This window comes from Neomonachus schauinslandi, chromosome 3, assembly GCF_002201575.2.
Source record: "Neomonachus schauinslandi chromosome 3, ASM220157v2, whole genome shotgun sequence".
Lineage (NCBI taxonomy): Eukaryota > Metazoa > Chordata > Mammalia > Carnivora > Phocidae > Neomonachus > Neomonachus schauinslandi.
Window position 1 is genome coordinate 33,329,177 of NC_058405.1, and position 20,764 is coordinate 33,349,940.

A 20,764-nucleotide genomic window follows, 5' to 3' on the forward strand; every position below is an offset into this window, starting at 1 on the left:
TCAAAACACAGAGCAGAAAAAGACTGGTCAAATCTTTGCAATCATGTAATTTGTCCTTAGGAAGACATTCAGTCCACATTTTAGCTCTTTTTTGATGACAGTATCAAAGATTTTAGTATACATTAGACAAATACATTAATCAGCCACTGACACATAAATATATGAGAAACAAATTAAAAATATAAGATTTGTTCTCATAGGAAGAGATACGGCATGGTTTTCAGTAAAAAAGGGAATTAATTAGCTCTGATTGATAGATACATGGCCAAATAGTTATACATTATAAACCTTTGGGGAGGTGTACTATGGCAAAATAAATGAAATCAATAATTAGAATAATAAGTATCTGCTTATATTATGAATATATGTGAAAAAAATTAGATTTCTTATTAGCTATTTTCTACCATGCATTTCTAATAAATGGAGTTTACTAAACTAGTTAGCTGGTGGAAAAGTGGACAAATACAAGGGGAACCTCTGTTCATTTTCATTATGTCCAACCCGTAAAAAAAATGCAGACTGGTCTTTCCCAGAAGTGTTGAGGGTACACTGTGTCTGAGATCAGATGGTCAGGTGTGCAGCCTTTGTGAATAGGCCTGTTCTGCTAATATTTACCAAAAACCACAAGTTCCTGTAGCTGGAAGATCTAGGAGCTAGCCTATTGTTTGAGCAAACTGAAGCTTTCTTTGGAAAATCTTGGCAATGGGAAGTGCATTTGCGTATTTATTTATAACAACTGTCATACATTTTTCTCTCTAAAGAAAAATAAGTCTTTAATTTGCTATTGAACTTGTTCAGTTGACAGAAATTTTTTTATGTAGCAACTTCACGTATAAAACATGAAGCAGGAACAAACTACCAGGACTATATGGAAATCTTCTGTAAGAAAGATCTTTTTGGTTTGAATCATTTACATTGGAAACACAAAGGTGATCTTATTGAAAGCAGTGCTGTATGAAGTGGATGGCAGAAATGTTTCAAGTTTCATCTTTTTAGGGACCAGATAATATGATAGTAAATAAAACAAGCACTTGATGATAATTTTAGGAATGGGTTTGCAACCCAATTATGACAATATCTTTTTCATAGCACCTTTTAGTGTGGTATTTTCCAAATATCCACGAATACTAGAAAACTCATCAGAGAGATAGCTGACCTATATTATCTGCGTGACTTTCAGTAAATCATTTGCAGCTACCAACATATATAATTTCCTAGACTGTTTTGGTACTTCAGCAATGCCTTAATGTACATGCTTGCTCATACGGAGATGAGGAAGGGAGCTAGCTTATCAAAGCACTCTATCCCCAGTCTAGATTCTAGAAGGCTCCCTAACCCCTTTATTTTTTTTTCCAACTCTCTTTTACTTGCCCAACTGGTTATCTCCTGGTCTCTGGGTTCCACAATTACTCATTTAAAGCTTTGGGACTGGGTCAAGTCAGAAGACCCACAGTTACACTAGCAGGTCCTTTTAGCCCAATACATTTTTCAGAAATTCTGGATGCTGCCTATTTCCTTTGTCTCTTGTCCCCATAGTTATTTGAAGCCAGAGTAGAACTCAGTGGTTTTAAACCAGCCTAAAACCACATTTCAATGGTGATCTGGAGACCTTCATATAAACCTATATCCTCCAAAATGGACCTAAGTTTTCTGAGCAGGTCTTGGCTAGCTTAAGCAGCAGTACAAGAAATCTCTGGAAACAAAACAAAACAAATACGATACTTTGCCAGCTAATTAACTTTCTGATTGTTGATAAGCAGTTTTATGTTTCCATGTCTTCCTCCTCTCCAACATGCTAAATTGGTCTGGTATTAGTTTAGCCATATTATGGCAAAAAAAAAAAAAAACAACAAAACAACAAAAAACTGTGTGTCTTAACCTATCTGTGTAAATATATTCTTTCAGCTTGAGTCTATCAAATATTTTTATTTAACTCCCTCTATTGCTAAGCACTGTGTGAGGTGCTATGGTTTATACAAAGAAGCAGAAGATTCAATCCTGAGCGTCAGGTTTATAATTCAGTTGATAAGACCAAATGAATTGAAGTTGAAAAAGCAATGGATTGCTAAATGATCTGGTAGTGAATTTAGCATGACAGAAGTTCGCAGAAAATGAAAAGATGTATGAGAGCTAAGCTGGGAAAGTTTCAATGAAGAATGTCACACAGGAGCTGGTTATTGAAGGAGGATCTCAACAGGCAGAGCGGAGGAAGCACTGCCCTCCAGCAGAGGACCACTATGACTGTGTTAGCATACCCTAGGTAAGTCATGGTTACCTTCCATGTTTCTGTACAGGAGTAGTGCCCCAAAAGTAAAAGAGCCTGGCTTCACATAGATTTTTCATGATGGCAAAGATCATGTGAAGTTCCACTAAAGATATTATAGTGTCATAGAGTTTGAGTTTGAAGATACCCTAGAGATCATTCTCTAATGCTTTCAGATTACAGTGAAGAGCGTTAAGCCGTATTAGAAGTATTGTCTCCTCCGCTCTCCTGGAGACTCTGATCATGAGATTTCCTTCTAAACCTCCTCGGTTGTAGACATCCTGAAGCCTGCATCTTAACACTTGGACTGCCTTGGAGTCCTGCCAAGGTGTGACTGGACTCTTGGGACTGGGAGCCTTTTCTGTGTCGGTGACACTGAGGGTAGAGAGTGGAGACCACAGGGCTTCCGGAGAGTCAACAAGTGAGGAAGCAAATGTGTGAGTGACAGTGACTATAATGAGTGTGAAGTCACAGGAGTGTCCTGCTTTCCTCTCTTTCCATGTGAAATTTAGTCCTTTGACTAAAATTGGAAAAAAAAATCTTATGAATATAGATGTGGAGAAAGGGTATCATTTAAAAGTTGCAAGCCATGTTCTACCTTTAGAGAGAGAAGCTCAAATTTATATAGCAAACTGGGAGAAGCCTTATAATAGGCATTTTTTTGTTATATAAAAGATATAGCAGAACTTTCTCCTAGTTCTCAAAGAAAAACCTGCATGTAGTGAAATAAATTAGATTTAGATGTTTCAAACTAAAAAGTTAAGTTCCTTCCTGTTTAATGTAAATAGAGTGTATGTTTTAGCACTTGCTACCTCGAGGCTAATGTTTGTTTTCTCTGTGCCGAATTAGACTCTCCTGGCATATTTATTTATTTATTTATTTATTTATTTATTTATTTATTTATTTATTTATTTTAAGATTTTATTTATTTATTTGACAGAGAGAGACACAGTGAGAAAGGGAACACAAGCAGGGGGAGTGGGAGAGGGAGAAGCAGGCTCCCTGCCGAGCAGGGAGCCCGATGCGGGGCTCGATCCCAGGACCCTGGGATCATGACCTGAGCCGAAGGCAGGCGCTTAACGACTGAGCCACCCAGGCGCCCCTCTCCTGGCATATTTATTATTGAGTGGCCTTGGAGAGTCATTTCTTGTCTGAGGAGCCCCCAATCCTCTGCCCCTCCCCAGGAAAGTTGGAACCATTTCAGTGAGGAATGGTTTTAAGTAAGGTAATACTTTACCCTGGAGGAGTCAAGAAAGTCACAGGGTTTGGTGGTATGGAACCTGGACTAAAAGACTGGTGTCTATTTATGGCTGAATAAGCCAGATTTGGGGAAATACATTAAAGTTGGGTGCCATATTTGGTAGTGAATGATCCATGGCCCATCACCCTGGGAAGAGGTGATTCTTGAAACTACAAGTAAGGGGCACCTGGGTGGCTCAGTTGGTTAAGTGACTGCCTTTGGCTCAGGTCATGATCCTGGAGTCCCGGGATCGAGTCCCGCATCAGGCTCCCTGCTCAGCACGGGGGGTCTGCTTCTCCCTCTGACCCTCTTCCCTCTCGTGCTCTCTGTCTCTCATTCTCTCTCCCAAATAAATAAATAAAATCTTAAAAAAAAAAGAAACTACAAGTAAGAACTCAGGATTGTGGGCTTTAGACTGTTAGGTTTGAGGAGGTACTGGGGTGTTTTCTCATTTCTCTGAAACCTCATGGGATCCAAGTAAAGTGGACATGCTAGAGGGCACACCTGTTGAAGGGTGGCTGGCTGTTCCTTTTCCAGATGGTAGCAGACTGGGAGGAAGGCAGAGAAGTATAATTTAGGGACTCCCTAAGGAATGTTGTCCTGGCCTTGGGCTGAGGGCTCCGAGCACACCCATGTGTAACATAATTGACTCTGTATGTAAATAGTCCCTTCTATGTTCCATAAACTTTCAATAAAACCTGATTAGATATTACCCCCTGGTATCTCCTTTGCTGGAAGGAGAGAGCAGTTCCCCTCCAGAGGCCACAGGCCTGGTGATAATGGTGGTCATCAGCTGTTACGAACTGAATGTCTGTGCTGGTATGATGAGTAAATGCACAAAGAAGACTATGAAGGACCCAAACCTGAGCAACTGTGGGAGAGAACCATTGGCCCCCTTCAGAAAGAGCCCAAAGACACTTTGAAATTGACTAATTTGTGGTAAGTAAGTAGGTAGGGCTCAAGCTATCATTTTGGGAACTTTAAAAGGAAATATGATCCTACTTAATATTCATATGTATCTGAGGCTTAAACATATTTTTATATTTTTTGCATAGTAAGTACCAGAGACTGCTCCCTTCTTTACTGATGATCATAGTAAATCATCATGCAACAGACCATTTTTGAGAATCTCTTGAATGGTTTCCTTAGTTCAATAACTATGGAGTGACTACTGAGTAGTTTTTACCTGGGGGAAGAGTATAATGGGAACCCTTTGTGGCCTGACGAAGGCTAGCTCCCCACTATACCTCTTAATTGCGATTGCTGGTCACTAGACAGGAGTCTGTTAAATTACAGATAGGAACCTAGGGACCCCAGCCCTGTTCATCTCTTCAGGTGAATGAGTATGGGCAGACCAAAGCATACAGGAAGCACACCAAGATTCTTCAAAGAGAAACATACCAAAAAGAATGAGGAAGGGGGGGTGGTTATTACGCTTGGCATATACTAGAGAAAGGCTATCTTAGAAAAAATGTATATGGCTAAGACTGGCATGCCCTTAGGATCCAGCTATGCTGGCATACTGTTGTGGTTTTGGAATAAAAGCTGAGCATTTGAACATGGGAAGCTCTATGGTTTAGGTATGAGGTGTCACTGCAGGGTGGACATGTTTTGTGGCACCGTGAAGGGCTAGTTTTGAACAGTGGCATTCAGTGGTAGCAGAAAAGCAGAGTAGTAAAGGCAAGATTAAACTCTTTCCCCCATGGTACTGAGTAGCTTGAGGTTCTTTAACTTAAAAGGGGTCTGTGTGTGGGGGGGGGGGGGGGGAACGTTTCCCAGGGGAGGTCTCAAGAGCGAGATGCCAGACTTCCCACTAGCAAGTCATGAGGATGCTCACTGGAAAAATAGAAGAATATGATTGCTTTGTATTCCCGTGTTAATGAATCAGGACCTGCCTATTACTGTAAAATTAAAGAGAAATCACAATGTTACATTGTGTAGGATAATCCCAAATCACAATACATATTGAGATTTCTCTCTTACGTTTATTAATTTGAATGTGAGATCCAGAGAACCTTGGATTAACAGAAACCCTAGAAATCTCAAACAAGATTTGGTCTCTTCTAGTTGGTCTATGAGAGTACGTCATAGCATAGAAATTTTCTTGCATGCCTGACTGCAGACTAATTCCTAAATTTCCCCTTTGAATGGAAGTCTGAAAGAACATAATAAGAATGCTGGGTAATCTGTCAACCTGCGGCTTCTCATTATATAGTTGGTTCAATATTTGAGTTTGTCGCGTTTGTATACCTCTTTAAAATTGACAGAGCACTTTCACATATGGTGTTTGTACCTCACAGCAGCACTGACGGGTACGTGCAACAGCTGACTATTAATTCCATTTAATACCTGAGGACACTGGGTGCAAGAGAGTTCAAATTTAAAGAATAGATACTTAAGTCATTGCAAAGGAGAAAATAGCAACTTAACTGGGAAGACATATGGGAGATACCACTTTGACAAAGTGATCAAGGTTAACATCACCAATAATGAGACAAATCAATATCGTGTACCTCCTGACATTACCCACATCACTTACATAGGATTCTAGCCCAAAATACTAACCTCAGTCGTGACTAGATATCAGACACACTCAAACTGAGGGTCACTCTACCAGATTAGCCAGTACTCTTCAAAAGTGTCAAGATCATAAAAAGGCAAAGAAAGACTGAAGACCTGTTCCAGATTGTAGGATACCAAAGAACCATGACGACTAATGTTATTCGGAAACTTGGATCTTGGACCTGAAAAAGAACATTAGTGGGACAATTGGTGAAATTTAAATAAGATCTGTAAGTTAGTTAACATTATCATTGTCAGTGTTAATTTCCTGATTTTGCTAATTGTACTGTGGTTATATAAGGTGTTAACATTTGTGAAAGTTGTGAGAAAGGTACACAGGAATTTTGTGTACTGTTTTTCCACTTTTTTATGAGTCTGAAATTGTTTCAAAATCAAAGTTAAAGTAAATTAATAAATAGATTTTCTCCTGAAGCCAAATCAATTTTTATCTCCAATGACAATTAGGTAAAGTTCAAAATCGACTGGAAATCTGAATAAATGGAGCATTTTTTTCAAGTTTTTTTTTTGAGGTTTCTTTTTTTAATTATGTTATGTTAATCACCATACATTACATCATTAGTTTTTGATGTAGTGTTCCATGATTCATTGTTTGTGCATAACACCCAGTGCTCCATGCAGAACATGCCCTCTTTAATACCCATCACCAAGCTAACCCATCCTCCCACCCCCCTCCCCTCTAGAACCCTCAGTTTGTTCTTCAGAGTCCATCGTCTCTCATGGTTCATCTCCCCCTCCGATTTCCCCCCCTTCATTCTTCCCCTCCTGCTATCTTCTTCTTTTTTTTTTTTCTTAACATATATTGCATTATTTGTTTCAGAGGTACAGATCTGTGATTCAACAGTCTTGCACAATTCACAGTGCTCACCATAGCACATACCCTCCCCAATTTCTATCACCCAGCCACCCCATCCCTCCCACCCACCCCCACTCCAGCAACCCTCAGTTTGTTTCCTGAGATTAAGAATTCGTCATATCAGTGAGGTCATATGATACATGTCTTTCTCTGATTGACTTATTTCGCTCAGCATAGTACCCTCCAGTTCCATCCACGTCGTTGCAAATGGCAAATCTCATTCTTCTTGATGGCTGCGTAATATTCCATTGTGTGTGTGTGTGTATATATATATATATATATATATATATCACATCTTCTTTATCCATTCATCTGTCGATGGACATCTTGGCTCTTTCCACAGTTTGGCTATTGTGGACATTGCTGCTATAAACATCAGAGTGCACATACCCCTTTGGATCCCTACATTTGTATCTTTGGGGTAAATACCCAGTAGTGCAATTGCTGGATTGTATGGCAGCTCTATTTTCAACTTTTTGAGGAACCTCCATACTGTTTTCCAGAGTGGTTGCACCAGCTTGCATTCCCACCAACAGTGTAGGGGGGTTCCCCTTTCGCCACATCCCTGCCAACATCTGTCATTTCCTGACTTGTTAATTTTAACCATTCTGAGTGGTGTGAGGTGGTATCTCGTTGAGGTTTTGATTTGGATTTCCCTGATGCCAAGCAATGTTGAGCATTTTTTCATGTGCAGGTTGGGCATTTGGATGTCTTCTTTAGAAAAATGTCTGTTCATGTCTTCTGCCCATTTCTTGATTGGATCATTTGTTCTTTGGGTGTTGAGTTTGATAAGTTCTTTATAGATTTTGGATACTAGCCCTTTATCTGATATGTCATTTGCAAATATCTTCTCCTATTCTGTTGGTTGTCTTTTGGTTTTGTTGACTGTTTCTTTTGCTGCAAAAGCTTTTTATCTTGATGAAGTCCCAATAGTTCATTTTTGCCCTTGCTTCCCTTGCCTTTGGCGATGTTTCTAGGAAGAAGTTGCTGCGGCTGAGGTCGAAGAGATTGCTGCCTGTGTTCTCCTCTAGGATTTTGAGGGGCTCCTGTCTCACATTTAGGTCTTTCATCCATTTGGAGTCTATTTTTGTGTGTGGTGTAAGGAAAAGGTCCAGTTTCATTCTTCTGCCTGTGGCTGTCCAATTTTCCCAACACCATTTGTTGAAGAGACTGTCTTTTTTCCATTGGACATTCTTTCCTGCTTTGTCAAAGATTAGTTGACCATAGAGTTGAGGGTCCATTTCTGGGCTCTCCATTCTGTTCCATTGATCTATGTGTCTGTTTTTGTGCCAGTACCATACTGTCTTGATGATGACAGCTTTGTAATAGAGCTGGAAGTCCAGAATTGTGCTGCCAGTCAATGTTTTTTCTTACTATAATCAACAGAGACTTATGAGAACAGAGGAGAGTTCAGAGGCACCTTTCTGAAGGAACAGAATTTGTAGTTAAGGCATAGGAGAGACCTTGACACTCCAACTTTCAGGGATTTGGTGAAGTGAGTAAGGCACAAAATTGTACCTTGGACACAAAATTTAAGTGGGTAACCAAGATAGGTAATATTTTAATACACTACTTTTTAAAATAAAAAAATTATGCAAAAATATTCATAATGAACAAAATATCAAAAGTTTAAATAAAAACAGGATCAGTATTGCTGATTTTTGCCTTTTGCCTCAAGCTGATATGGCTTGGTATAAAGTACTAATCCTGTCTTTCAAAATTGTTTTAGTTTATTCTTCATGGATTTTCTTGAATTAATTTTACCTTTGAAAAAAATATTTCGCTAAAATATTACTTATCTTGATTACTAAGAGTTTGGTGCCCCCTTAAATTTTGCACCTGAGGTCAGTGAATCATTCAACTTATCCTAGCTAAGCCCAGTCCTGCTACAGGGTCCTTGGGATGATAAAGGAGAAAGGTTGAAGGCCCAGATGAAGAATGTGGTTTCCAATCATGTCAGAACATTAAAATTGAGTCTTCCTGGAATGAAACAATAATAAAAAGCCAGAAGGAAAAAAATAGGTCAGGGATATAGTTATATGTTTGGGAATTCTCATAGCCACAAGAGGGCATCAATTAAAATTTTGAGAGAATATGCACTCCAAGACAGTATTAAAAGAAAAGGACAGGGGCGCCTGGGTGGCTCAGTTGTTAAGCGTCTGCCCTCTGCTCAGGTCATGATCCTAGGGTCCTGGGATTGAGTCCCACATGGGGCTCCCTGTTCCGCAGGAAGCCTGCTTCTCCCTCACCCACTCCCCTTGCTTGTGTTCCCTCTCTCACTGTGTCTCTCTCTGTCAAATAAATAAATAAAATCTTTAAAAAAAAAAGAAAAAAGAAAAGGACAGAAAACTAAGGACTAATCTGAGGATTACCTTTAGTTCTAAAGGACAGATTTTCCTCTAGTGGATTATCACTCCCTAAGTATGACATATTCTAGAACAGTGGTTCTCAAACTTGCACATGCATTTCAAACACCTGAAGGATTTTTTGAAGTGCAGATCACTAGACCCCACCCAAGGATTCTATTTCAGTAGATTTAGGGTAAGGCCTGAGAATTTGCATATCTGACAAGTTCCCAGGAGATGCTGATACTTCTAGTCCAAGACTCATACCTTGAGAACCATTGGACTTGAATAAACAGAATTTTTACAACAGAGTGTTTTATTTAAAAATTTATAAACGGAGAAATCAAATTCTATCATTTCTTAATACTATAAACTCTTCAGGAAGAAACACCACTCCTCTAAGACTAAACAGATAATTGCAATAAATATGGCTAGTTGGACCAAGATAGTAGAGTGGTGGGGATTACAAACTGGAGATTACATGCCCAGTGTAAAGGAATTGAAATTCCATTAAAACAAAGTAAATCATGGTGCACCTGGCTGGCTCTGTTGGTAGAGCATGGGAATCTTGATCTCAAGGTCATGAGTTCAAGTCCCATGTTGGATGTAGAGCTTACTTAAAAAAAAATAAGTCATAATGGGGTGCCTGGGTGCTGCAGTCAGCTGAGCATCTGACTCTTGGTTTCAGCTCAGGGCATGATTCAGGGTCATGAGATCCAACCCCGTGTTGAGCTCCATGCTCAGTGTGGATTCTGCTTAGGACTCTTTCTCCCTCTCCCTCGCCACCACCCCCCCCCACCGCCGCCGCACTCTCTCTCTAAAAATAAAATAAATAAATCTTTAAAAAAATAAGTCACTATGCAAGACAAACAATTTGTACCTCTGACATTCTGGACCTGATAAGATTATTACACTGGATCACCTGAAAAAGAAAGGGGTTCAGAGTCTTCTTGGTTTAAAATTTGATAAGGGGAACAATCAAGTTCCTGGGATATTGGTTTGATTCTCGCTACTGAGGAGGGTAAGAGGATTGGTTGGCACCAGTGACATAAATCAGAGCCCATTAAAATGCAGCCCCTTGCTGTGAACCAAGTCTTGTGATCTTGGGAGCTTTGGTGAAGGTCCTCAAGTCACTCATGGATGCAACAATGGCACGGCCTAACAACTGTCCATATTGAAATAAACCATTAAAACATGGGCTATGGCAGCCACAAGCACTCAGAGCTCGAAAAATGGTGCTTTCCTCTATTTTCCTGTACCCCACAAATCTTGGGGTCTTTCTATATCCCAAAAGAGGGGAAAGGAGCACTGAAAATCACTTTGTTTGGACTTCTCGTAGAAGTATTTAATATGATTTAGAAATGTGACACTTCTTGAATTCCAAGTGTTAGCAATCAACCCATACTTTTTTTCATTCAGAGAAGACCATTTGATAGCAGACCAGCCTAGTCTGGGACACTAACTTGACAACTGTTTACAGAGTAATATTTGGAGCCCTGGATGTTGCCCCCATCCCCAGATTTTGCTAAGAAGCCATTCCTGCTTCCTTCAGTATGAATGAGGTGGTACAGCCTGTTTTCCACATCAAAATGAGTGACTCAGCTGAGAATTATATAACAGTTTGGACATGCCAGGTCAGTTACCAACAAGAAATATCTCATAGTTAGACATGGGTGCCTGATTGGATCTCAGTGTAAATGACCTTCCACATAGGCTGTTTGAGCTCCATTTCTTGCCTTACAAATTGTGGAATAGGGACAGATTCATGGGATGATAAAATGACCAATAAACTGAACTAATTCAGCAGAAGCAGGAACTCAGAACTAGAGATATGCAAGTAAGCAGCAAACCATCTCTACCTTCTAAAACAGGTGTTGGCAACCTATGTCCTTGGGCCAAATCTGGATGCCACCTGTCTCTAGAAATAAAGTTTTATTGGAACAGACCCACGCTCATTTTTTTACATATTGTTTGTGGCTGTTTCAATGGCAGAGTTGAGTAATTATGACAGAGATTGTATGGGTTACAAAGCTGAAAATATTTAGTATATGGTCCTTTACAGGAAAAAAATGTGCTGGTCCCTGCTCTAGAAAGAGAGAGAATTCAGAGGCTCCCAATTCACCTGAAATACGGTCCAACTGAATTTTATTTACATCTCAAGGTACCTCACTAATATCTGGTCACAAACAAATTTGACAGAAAATATCAATATCCATAATCTGGGGGAATCTGACATATAGTGTCCCATATAAGAGTGACTTCAGCCTGTTTTTAGGCTCTGACTTTAATAATCAATCCTAAGTTTCAGATCTTCCTATTCCTTTAGCTGGATTCCAAGCTGTCAGAATTACTACCATGGATCGCCCATAGTTGTTCCATAAAGTAACAAATTACTCTCTGGCATTATTCTGTAAAGGTAAAATGAAGAAATTGGCTACTTTGTCCTCCCAGATGCATGCCCTTTCTTTCCTTGAAAGGCAGTGTCTACTGTCCTCATACTCTCTTCTTCTCAAAACCTGCCCTCACAAGAAAACATATGAAACTCACTCAGTAAAATATGAATAATATATAACAATGCAAGATCACCTCCCCAGAAGGATTGAAGTTCTAGAAGCATTAGCAAATAGGTAGGGTAAACAAATTTTTCTTTCATTCTCTCTTTTTGAGGTTGGGATATAAAGACAGAAAAAAAAATAATACCAAGTTGGCTAGTAGGTCCCTCCCCAAATAAGCCAATTTCTCTTTGCTAAATCTATAACCCAAAAACCCATACATCAAAATCACCCGGAATACTTAATGAAAATGCAGATCCTGAATGCCCAGTCCTGAACTGACCGAATCAGGATATCTGGAGATAAGTCCCAGAAATCTTTATTTCAAAAAGCACAATTCCCTTTTCATGATGCATATGTCGAGTAAAGTTTGAAAACAAATTGCACTATACTATACCATACTATACTATATGCAGTTGTCCATCAGCCTGTCCGTTGGATTTGTAGCTTGATGAGCAGTTGTGGTTGGCTGGAGACACTCCAGGACCTAACTTTGCTCAGTCTGATTGGGCTTTTAATGCTCCCCTGACTTACAGGTGAGCTGGAGGATTTCTCACAGTTACAAGGGCTCTCTCTGATAAGGACTGGTGAGTGTTTCAGAGTTTACAAGTCACCTTTATTATTTATTTTCACATTAACTGCACAGAACAATGATATGAGGTAATCACTGGTAAGTTTCAGGAAAGTTACCCAATTTCCTTCATTGTAAAATAGGGATTTTAACAAAGCCTATTTCAAAAGGTTGGAAGAATTGAGATAATGCACTTAAAGTGCATAGCATGCGGGCAGTGGTGAATAAATGTCAACAATTGTACTGTTGTTCATTTTATTACACATGAGAAATTTAAAGCCCAGAAGTTGAATTCAATAAATCAGTTACACACCTTCTAAGATGCCAAGAAGAAGGCTTGAAACCCACTACTTTTTGGAGTTAGTCTTTTTCCTACCCAGAGGCTGAAGTTGATTTACCATTTACCATGAAATCCATAAAGTGAGTTTTGGAGCTCCTCATTTGTATGGATCCCTTCTATGACTCTAACATGGACCCAGAAATATGTTCGCAAAATCTTTATATTTGCAAAAGTTAGATAATTTCATCACAGTTGGTACAGAAAATGGTTTCTTTCCAGTCCTGCTCTGTCATGCTTTCTCTCTTTGTGTTGGCATGGGGGTGGCCACAGGCATTTTAGGATTCTAGCTAAGGGGGAAACTGATTTGGGGATACTCTCAGCTTGGATGTAGTGTGATATATATATATTTTAAGATTTTATTTATTTACTTGACAGAGAGAGACACAGCAAGAGAGGGAACACAAGCAGGGGGAGTGGGAGAAGGAGAAGCAGGCTTCCCGCTGAGCAGGGAGCCCGATGTGGGGCTTGATCCCAGGACCCTGAGATCATGACCTGAACCGAAGGCAGACGCTTAATGACTGAGCCACCCAGGCACCCCAATATTTTTTATGTGGTTGGCAATAGTTTCCGCATAGAGTTACATTATTACTAGCAGTCTCAAAGTAAAGTTGACTTCAACAAATAATCCTACTGCCCATTTCTCTAGCCCACGTGTCATCGTTGATACAAGGTATCCAGACCAGAGGACCAGATCTCATATACTAGGAAGATGCACCAGAATACCAAGCACTCAGCACTGGAGGGATATGCAAAGCGGAAGTAAAACCATGAATTTTATGGAACCAGAGGCTAGTCAGTGGCAAATTCTTATGGCAGACAAGTAAAATTATAGGAAGAAGTTTCTGTTCTCACTGATGTCTAGGCAAAACAGAAGTTGTCTCTTGTCAGGATTATACTCAATCATATAGTGTATGCAATTACAAATGTTCCACTGTTTTTCCCCCTTTGCTGATGGGAATTGCACAAGATAGACTTTATTAGAATTCCTCAATTTGTAATAGGTCCTGTGGCACAAGTGGTTCGTGCACAGTATGTAGAAGAATTCCTCAATCTGTTAATCACAGAAAGTTAGCAGTTCTGAAACCAGTGAATACAAACTGTGTGTAAGTCACAGATGTTTTGTACATCTCCCCAAGAATGGGATATCTGACTAGACCTATAAGAAATTGAGAAATTGAATTAGTAACTAAGCATTTTTCCTCAAAGAAAAATGGACCAAGTCCAGATGGCTTCACTGGTGAATTTTCTTAAATATTTAAGCAAGAAATGATACCAGTACTACCGAAATTCATTCAGAAAACAGGAGAGAACACTAACTAATTCATTTTTGTGAGGTCATTATTATCCTGCTGTCAAAGCCAGACAAAAACACTACATGAAATGAAAACTATAAGACAATGTCCCTCGTGAACGTAAATGCAAAAATCTGCAACAACGTATAAGCAAACTAAATTCAGCAACACATGAAAAAGGATTGCACATTTTTTCTAAGGAATGCAAAGTTGGTTTAACATCTGAAAATGGATTAATGTAATATATCACATTAACAGAATAAAAGACACACCTACGTGATCATCCAATAGAAGTAGCAAAAACTTCTGACAAGATCAGTACTCATTTGTGATAAAAGCTCTCAACAAATGGTGAATAGAAGGGAATTTTTGCAACCTGTTATTGGCATTAAAAACAAAACAAGAAAACTTATCTTTTAATCACATTTAGTGGTAAAATATTGCGTGCTTTCTCCCACAGAAAAGGAACAAGTAAGAATGTTCCCTCTCACAACTTCCATTCAACATTGAACAGGAGGTTCTAGCCAATGCAACAATGCAGGAATAAAAAAACTAAAGGCATGTAAATTGGAAAGGAGAAAGTAAAACTATTGGAAGATGACATGATCTTATACGTAGAAAATCATAAGAAATATATTTCTTAAAACTACTATAATAAGCAAATTTAGCAAAGTTGCAGGATACAATCTCAATAAACAAAAAATCAATTGCATGAAATACTAGCAACAAACAATCAGAAAATAAAATTAGGAAAACAGTTCCATTCACATAGCATTAGAACACTAGAGAAGAGGGCTCCTGGGTGGCTCAGTTGGTTAAGCGACTGCCTTCAGCTCAGGTCATGATCCTGGAGCCCCTGGATCGAGTCCCGCATTGGGCTCCCTGCTCGGCAGGGAGCCTGCTTCTCCCTCTGACCTTCCCCCCTCTCATGTGCTCTCTGTCTCTCTCATTCTCTCTGTCTCAGATATATAAAGAAAATCTTTAAAAAAAAAAAAAGAACACTAGAGAAGAAATTTAACAAAGCAAGTGCAAATGGACATAAAACTTTTTGCGTTAATGGAAATGTTTTAAAGCATGTTGTACAACTACATAAATTTACTAAAAAGATCACCAAACTGTGCACTCATGATGATAAATTTTATGGTATGTTAATTATACCTCCATAACAATGATTAAAATATATATAGACAGAAAAAACTGAATTATCTTTCTATTCTCACAAGAAATAGAAATATCTTCCTTTTCTCATAGAAAAGAATATTTTCTTTTATTTTCTCATAGAAAAGAAAATTGTCACATGATGAGGCAAAAATTATACAACAAAAGTAGGAGGGAAATGTTTTAGAGGTTTGTTAGTCAATTAATAAAGATATTATTCTATTTTTTCTACACTTTTAGTGTTTTTCAGCGTTAAAAATGCTTTTTTTTTCCCAAAATAAATGTTTGCCTTGGTGGCTCAGTCGTTAAGGGGCCGACTCTTGATTTTTGGTTCTGTTCATAATCTCAGGGTCCTGGGATGGAGCCCCACATCAGGCTCTGCATTCAGCAGGGATTCCGCTTGAGGATTTTCTCCCTCCCTCTCCCTGTGCCCCTCCCCCTACTCTCTCTCTCTCTGAAATAAGTAAATAAATCTTTTTTAAAAAAATAAATGTTGGGCGCCTGGGTGGCTCAGTCGTTAAGCGTCTGCCTTCAGCTCAGGTCGTGATCCCGGGGTCCTGGGATCGAGTCCCGCATCGGGCTCCCTGCTCGGCAGGAAGCCTGCTTCTCCCTCTCTCACTCCCGCTGCTTGTCTTCCTGCTTTCGCTGTCTCTCTCTCTGTCAAATAAATAAATAAAATCTTTATAAAAAAAAAATAAAAAATAAATGTTTACCTTATTTTTATTTATGATATCTATTGTTTTTCCTAAAGGGGCCCTTAAGTTTGAGTCTTACAAAATCCACTTCTGCTCCTATTCCTGTTCTCTAGTCCCCTTCTTTAAAGGGAACCATTTTTATTAGTTTATTTTATAGCCTTCCAAACATAATCCAATGAAATAAAAATGGCATAACCTAAATTAATAATAATACAATAGATAATCTAGCATTACTAAGGGCCGGGCTGTGCTCTAAGGACTTTCTGTTTGTTAAATCACTCAATCCTTACAGCGATTCTATGAGATAGACACTTTTTTTAGCTCATTTTACAGATGAAGATGCTGAGGCACCAAAAGCTATGGTAAGTTTCAAGCCTAAGCAATCTAGCTACAGAGTCTTTACTCTTAACTACCCTCAAAATTGTCTCTCAATACATACGTGAGGGTGGGCTGGGGGGAGTGGACGCAGTTTAAAGTATACATAGAGCTACTTTTTCACCCATGATATACACACTTTTCTGCACTGCTTTCTTTATGTCTCGACAATATACCTTAAAGAAAGAACTGACTACATAATTTTGTGAGCTCAGCACAAAATGAAAATACGAGGTCCCTTCTTTAGAAAGTATTAAGAATTTCAAGAAGGCAACAGCAGTATTAAAGCGAGCGTGGGGTTCTTTTAAGGGACTGCCTATGGTCACATGCTTGTAAAATCAGCGCTGCACAGAGACCACAGAACTCAGTACTTTCACCTCTAACTCTTGTCCCAACCATAGCTGCTTCCCACTGACTGGTCATTAGCTGATCATAGAGCTAGGTGCCACTTTTGAGCTGCAGTCAAGGGACATGCCAACTTTTCTGTTACAGTTGTCAACTTTCCAAGGGCAAGGCAGCAAGCATGCCCACACAGTCCCTGCTATTGACTAAGAGAGAAAAGGAGAGCCTGGCTGCATAAATATACAGATCAAGATCTGCAGGTTAGAAATCTGTAGTCTGTAGCTCCCTGGCTTCTTCACTTTCGCTCTATTTTTAGGAAGGTAATTTAGGTCACTAATATTGATGAGATCAACAAAACTAGCACTAAGCTCTTCCCCTCTGCCTGTCCCTCCCCACCCACACCAAAACCAAAGTTATTCCCAACCCTGCACTTTCAAGTAAAAATCACCAAGCTGCTTTACCCAAACGATGCTGAAAAATTGGATGACTAGACTCTTTGCAGTGTTTCATATCATTTGGATTTTTCTTTTCCTTTAGGGGAAAGAAAGCGGGAAACCACCTGAAGAACTGACGGCCCCTGATAAAATCAGGAGAGATCTGCTGAGTGAAGACCCTCCAGACACTTTTCTGACCTAATGGCATAAGGTTTGCTTTGTTCTCATCTCTTCTGCATTTCCAGCTGAAGACCTAGAGTGACTCAGGGAATTAAGGTGACACTTTATTCACGAGTTGATTGACAAATCACTAACAACCAGGTTTATTCCGTAACTAGAAGGACTGCAGAGCAAGAGGCAGTGGCCAGGCAAAGAACATCCAATCCAGTCCCCCAAAAAGGCCCAGGCAAGAAAACAAGCTGAGAGGAAAATGGCCACATTTCCGTTGAGAAGCATGATGAAACGTGTTGACTAAGGTCCCGACGTTATCAAAGGCATGCCTTTGACAATCTGACACAGGTGATGAAACTGAGAAACACACACAAGAAACTAGCACAACATTATCTGTAAATTGGTTGTGATTGAATACTTCATGTCATCAAGGGAATAGAGGCACTGAAAGAAAAGCCTTATTTCTCTGCAAAGAAAAGAATTTCTGTCAGAAAGAGACTTGGAAATAAAAGACAAAAACGTCTTAAGAGATCACTATGCATTCTGTAAAGTACATATTGTAAAAGGAAAAGAGAGAAGCAGCTTGATTCTGAAACTCTAGTCAGTGTAATTTTTGTAAGCTGTTCTGTAAGGGGAGAGACTGAGCTCTAATCAGCCAGCATCTTCTTCCAGATGGCTCTCAAGTGTGGCTTAATCTGTTTTTTTAAGAGAAGATGGATCCCTTACTATGAGGAAACATGCATATTGAGACTCGATCAAAGGATTTTGCCAATACATATGTATAACTTACAGAGCACTCTCAGAATGGTTTGTCAGGGTTTTCCCTTTACCCATTCTCCGCCTGGCATGTGCTAGCTCAGGATTGTTGAAATGATGGCATACTTCAGTGGAATTTTCCTTCTTGAGTGGCTCCCAAATCATGGCTTTTTTTTTTTTTTTGCAAGAGACCCTCCATCAATACTTGCTGAACGAATGAAACTAAAAAGAGCATATCCCCATATCCAGTGGCATACCAGTTGACAAAGTAGGAAGGCAGGAGAAAGGCTAAGTTGCCATCCTTCAGCCGAAGGCAAGAAGCCCAAGTTCCATTCTTGTCTACACAGAAGAATGCTGTGAACATGGCTTCAAGATTTCATCTGATTGCGCTTCCAGTTTCATGAGCAATTTCAGCAGTATTTTTAGTAAATGAACTAACAGAACTTTACCAAAAACGATGCCACTGTGCCAACACTGAAGTCATAATTGCTGAAGAGATTCTGGGAGAAAGTGTTCCTGGTCATTCCACTTACTCATTCATTCATTTGTTTATCCATCCAATATTTATTGAGCACCTACTAAATCTCAATCATTGTGCCAAGGTCCTGAGGATATGTGGGCAAATAGAGTAACAAACCCGCCTGCCCTCCTCAAGTTTATAATCTAGTGGGGCTACTTCAATGACAACAGTTTCAGGAGGCTATGATATCATAGTGTGTTATGGGAGCCAATTTTGGAGGCTACTTAATCAGACTTGGAGTGTTATCAAAGATTCCCAGAGAAGAGGCAAAATAATAGATGCAAAAAATGAGTATGACCCATCCAGGGAAAAGATGGAGAAGGATATTCCAGTCGAAGGGATTAGAATTTGCAAAAGGCCAAAGGCAAGTCCACGGAGAAGCATGCTGGGAACTAAAGGAAGTTCATGATGACGGTGTGGGGCAGGGGGGTGGGGAGGACGTGCAGAGGTGTGGCTGAGGACGAGAGATGGGAGGATGGGATCAGAAGAGTGGAGAGGACGACAAGGAGGCACCTATCCTCCTGTGTACTTGGATGGGGATCTACATTCAATTGAATTAAATTCTGCAAACTCAGACTATGTTAAATGCTGCCAGAAATACAAGCTCCATAGGAAACTGTCTCTGCCCTCAAGGAGCTTGAGTGGTAGCAAATTCTCAGGGTCCAGTATCCGTGTCAAATTACAGAACAAATCCATGATGTGGGACATGCCCCAGTGACAGAGTGCTGATTCAGAGTGCTGGCTGGTGAAGGAAGAATAATGTCGTTCTTTCACCAATGGATTTTAGCTGTGACTAGAGGACTGTGACTGAGGACCAGTGGATTTTAGCTGTGACTTTGTATGGGCCAGGTCGGTTAGGTGCCTGACTTTTAGTTTCGGCTCATGTCCTGATCTCAGGGTCGTGAGATTGAGCCCCGCCCCAGGCTCCGTGCTCAGTGCAAGTCTGCTTGAGATTCTCTCTCCCTCTCCTTCTGCCCCTCTTCCCTGCTCTCTCTCTCACTCTAAAATAAATAAATAAATCTTTAAAACACACACACACAAGGGAGATTCTTGAATTCTTCGCATTCTAACAAAATTAATAAATGAAGGTGCTCTAAAGAAATCATAAATCAAAATCATCTCTTTTGAACTCTAGCAATATCGAGAAGAGGGAAATTCTGTCACAGAATAAAATTACAGTGCGTGCCTTGTGATGCAGTAGCAGCAGTTGAAACTTAAAAACTTAGAGAAAGAATTTACCTCAGAGTTCCCTTGCTTTTGGCAGAAGTTTGAAAATCTGAATTCCATCTGATTTTGTAGAATAAAGTATCATTTTCTTCTTGAAGTCCATGTGTTTGACTAACACACCACCTAAAGAATTTTCTAGGACCTTAGGACAGTTCTCAGAAGACATTGGTAATTTGGGTCATGTAAAAATAAAGATAGTGCCTATATTAAAGCCACAGATATTTAAATGAACGTGCTGAAGCTAAATTAAATGCCGAGCTACTCCTCATCATGAGGGAGAGTTGGTGATATTTAATAATATTTTCCCTTTAGTATAATTTTGGTGGGTTGAAAACAGACTTTTCGATAAATTCCTTTCTGGACCCCAGTCAGGTCGACTCCAATTTCAGTCTTAACCAGTGCTGTGACTTATTGATCTTCAGAGTAGGAGTTCTTTGGACAAAGAGCTACACAGCCAATTACAACTAAACAAACACTTATAGTAATAATTGGAAAACCACTAACCTAGATAATGGTTCCCAGTGTCTGATGAGAAGACTCCTGGAATTACTGCAAAAACATTTACAACCCATGTGTTCACTGAGCAATGTCTCTATACTATACACCTCATCTTGGGCAAGTATTTGTGCCATCTCTTAGAACACATTAAGATACTATCATGTTTTAATAAATAGAAAAAACATTTCAGAGTTATTAATTTATGGAATTTTTTGGTCATATGTTCTCAAGCAACACATTCTAAAAGAACAATTATGAGATAGCTTAAAATGTTTTTACCTTAAAAAAGAATCCTCTTCTGCAGGACAGAAGGCCTGTTTAGTTTTTTCTGCAAGTGAGACAGTTGTTAGGCTTTTGTTTTTGTTTTTGTTTTTTTGCTGTTGTTGTTGTTCTAATTCACAGACTACCTATAAGCATATTTATTATGTATAACATTGCAAATAAATAGTTAAAGGATATAATTAAGCCCAGCAGAATTTTAGCTGGTCTGAGTAATGTACCAATGTGCTATCCTCCACCTACACAAAGTCCCACGAAAATCCCAGGGCT

General features: G+C 39.5%; 1 long non-coding RNA gene across 1 annotated transcript; it reads right to left on the bottom strand.

The window, feature by feature from the left end:
- Nucleotides 1-6,228: 6,228 nt before the first annotated feature.
- Nucleotides 6,229-20,530, bottom strand: LOC110587760. The gene is made up of 3 exons (XR_002480775.1): nucleotides 20,495-20,530; nucleotides 20,222-20,266; nucleotides 6,229-6,247 (listed from the first exon to the last, which is right to left on the bottom strand). It is a non-coding gene; the product is annotated as an uncharacterized LOC110587760 (long non-coding RNA).
- Between the last annotated feature and the right edge of the window lie 234 nt (nucleotides 20,531-20,764).